Source organism: Dermacentor andersoni, chromosome 3 (genome assembly GCF_023375885.2).
Source record: "Dermacentor andersoni chromosome 3, qqDerAnde1_hic_scaffold, whole genome shotgun sequence".
NCBI lineage: Eukaryota > Metazoa > Arthropoda > Arachnida > Ixodida > Ixodidae > Dermacentor > Dermacentor andersoni.
In genome coordinates this window covers 196,227,257-196,230,837 of record NC_092816.1, presented here as the reverse complement: position 1 = coordinate 196,230,837, position 3,581 = coordinate 196,227,257, and positions in this window count along the sequence as shown.

Here is a 3,581-nt window from a genome sequence, read left to right as displayed (position 1 = left end):
GATCTGTTTAAATATTTCAACTGTCAGGCCAACATTTTAGCTGACAAATTTCATATCACAAAGATGTGCACTTCTGTGGCATCGTACAGCAAGCAGTCGAAAGCCAGAACAAAAACCAATGAGCTCTTTAGATGCTAATTTAGTTCGGAGCATTCAGTAATTGTAAATGTAAGCAGCTACTTCGCCGTAAAAAATTTAAAAAATATTCGCAAATTGGGTACCAATGTCCCAAAGGACACTGCAAGTAAGTCAACACAGATGGTCATTTACTTCTGCAACTATATGCACACAGTTTCTCTGACTTTGGATCGGACACACTTACCCGCATCTTGACGACGCCCCTTGAAATGCCCATCAAGTTGGCAAATTATGCCATTTGGGCACATGACAGCCTGGTACTTTGGGGCCTCTTGAGCCCTAAATAGGTTTTCTGTTTGACCACTGTAGGGCGACAAATTCGATGTGCTGTCCCATCTATAAGTGGGGCGCCCTTAGCTTGGACAGCCCGTGCACAGGAGGAAGCTTGATAAGATATTGTTACGGAGCAAGCAAGAGTGGGGCCAGTCAAAAGAAGACGATTTCACATGTAGAGGTGGAATCGCTCTCCACAGCCACGTTGTTTTGCATCGATGTCGTTCCTGTAAGTATTGTAAATACATCTTTATATCTGATTTCTGCAACGTAAGAAATTGGTGAGAGGTGCAGGGTACTGACGAGAAACTACAACAGAGCACCGCGGTCGTCATACACTCAGACTGGACAACATGACGGACAAAACAGGGCCGGGAATGGCGCAGCCCAGATCATTGCCTAAAACCCCAGCGGTTGTGCTGGCCCAGCCGCGGAATGAAGGAACATTCTGCGGCAGCGATCAGCTCCACGTAGGAGACTGGATCACCGCGTGTGCGCGTGTGAGTGCCCACAATGGAATCCGATGATTATGTTAGCTAACTTGGTCTTCTACCTACAAGGCACGGCGAAGGTATGGTATGACTACCACGAGGAAGAGCTTAACGACTGAGACGCGTGCAAACAGAAGCGGAGGGACTTGGTCGGACGTCCCGCCGGGCGGAAGAGCGCCGCTAAAGAGAAGTAGCCACACGCGCCCAGACGCCCACAGAATCATACGTGCCTTAAATACAAGACGTGTTGGTTTGTGCCGTAAGGCCGACAGCAGTATGACTGAACTAGACAAGGTTGGGCATGTACTGAAAGGGATGGCTGACGATGCTTTGAACCTGCTCATGTGCTAAAATTCTGAAGCAATACAGGACATCAAAAAAGAGTGTGAACACCTTGAGCAGGCAAAGAGCCGCCGCATTGCAACGCCATTTGCACGTCCGCCAAACACAGCTGCGACATCCCCTTGTGACGACAGGCTAAGAGTGTAGCGACCATCATCATCAGATGACCTTATCAGTATCAGAGCTCGTTGACTAACAATAGACAGTTTTAGTACTGCGTCATGACAATACGTACGCAGCACGCAAGTGCTTTGCGGTACCTAGGAACGCTTGTCACGTCAGGGCTTTTAATAGACAGTTTTAGTTACACGTACGTAGAGGCTTTGCGTACGTAGAGCTTCTACGTGTCAGCAGTGCGCATGCGTACAACGTAGCGGGCGCGCGCGCGTCTCACGGACGTACGTGAGATTCAATTCTTTGCGTGCGTTTCTTGCGCACGTAGACAGCTTCGCGCGGGAGTTCCCCGAGATCACGAACAAGCGATAGCGGGCCGCGCGCGCGCAGACGGCTTGCATCGAAACGCGGCGACAGAATTGAATTGGCTACCGCCGTGTTCACATTTCCCGATAGATGTAGCTACGGGGTCCCTCTTGGCGTGCGTAGCGTACGTGTAGCTAAAAGCGTTTCAGATGGCGTGCACGTAAGGCACGTAGGCTTTTCACGTTTGCGTACGTGAAGCCTCTACGTACGTGTAACTAAAACTGTCTAATACTGCGCAATTCCTGCGTACGTAAGCGGGCGAGCATTGTAAGGCGACGAGCGCGTCGAAATTCCTGCGTACGTAAGCGGGCGAGCATTGTAGGGCGACGAGCGCGTCGAAATTCCTGCGTACGTAAGCGGGCGAGCATTGTAGGGCGACGAGCGCGTCGAAATTCCTGCGTACGTAAGCGGGCGAGCATTAGGCTGTTTTAGCAGAACGTTTTTGACGGTCCGCTCCGCTCAGCGGGCTAGCGGAAGCGCAAGTGCGCATGCGCGACCCGTTCAGCCGTGAGCGGGCGAGCGGACGGGGGCCCCCTCTCCGCTAGAAAGCTTTCTCAGCGGAGCGCGACGAGCGCGTCAAGCGGGTCTAGCGAAGCAAAATGGCGGCCCCCAGTGCTGCTGGCCCGTCAACGAGCTCGTTTGATTTGGGATTTGTAAAGCGTTAACCTAGAGTACACTTTAGGAGACACGAAGATCTTCTACTTCGGGAGGTTGTGGCCATGAACCCGTTCCATAACCCAGCCATGTGTGCACGTTTGTTTATGCGGACCACGTTTTAGGTGTACTGAAAGAGCAAAAAACCTTGTCTTGGCTACAACACAGCGTAACGGCTTTGTTAGTGTAAGGATATATATATATATATATTTAGGAAATGAAAATGCAATGCATTGCGTGAAATGCCTTCAGACATTTGAGTAATTCCAGACATATTATTTTATTGCGGCAATTCTTGCAACTTGAGTATTATGTTCATAGCGGTTTTATCTTCTGCGGCAAGGTGGCGCGTCAGGCGAGCACATGCCTTTCGGACGCAGCCTGGCGCTCCGCTAAAACTGATTCTTCGTCCGCCGCTCCGCTAACTGTGAGCGGGTACGCGAGAGCGGAGCGGACCGTCAAAAACGTTCTGCTAAAACACTCTATTGTAGGGCGACGAGCGCGTCGAAATTCCTGCGTACGTAAGCGGGCGAGCATTGTAGGGCGACGAGCGCGTCGAAATTCCTGCGTACGTAAGCGGGCGAGCATTGTAGGGCGACGAGCGCGTCGAAATTCCTGCGTACGTAAGCGGGCGAGCATTGTAGGGCGACGAGCGCGTCGAAATTCCTGCGTACGTAAGCGGGCGAGCATTGTAGGGCGACGAGCGCGTCGAAATTCCTGCGTACGTAAGCGGGCGAGCATTGTAGGGCGACGAGCGCGTCGAAATTCCTGCGTACGTAAGCGGGCGAGCATTGTAGGGCGACGAGCGCGTCGAAATTCCTGCGTACGTAAGCGGGAGAGCATTGTAGGGCGACGAGCGCGTCGAAATTCCTGCGTACGTAAGCGGGCGAGCATTGTAGGGCGACGAGCGCGTCGAAATTCCTGCGTACGTAAGCGGGCGAGCATTGTAGGGCGACGAGCGCGTCGAAATTCCTGCGTACGTAAGCGGGCGAGCATTGTAGCGCGACGAGCGCGTCGAAATTCCTGCGTACGTAAGCGGGCGAGCATTGTAGGGCGACGAGCGCGTCGAAATTCCTGCGTACGTAAGCGGGCGAGCATTGTAGGGCGACGAGCGCGTCGAAATTCCTGCGTACGTAAGCGGGCGAGCATTGTAGGGCGACGAGCGCGTCGAAATTCCTGCGTACGTAAGCGGGCGAGCATTGT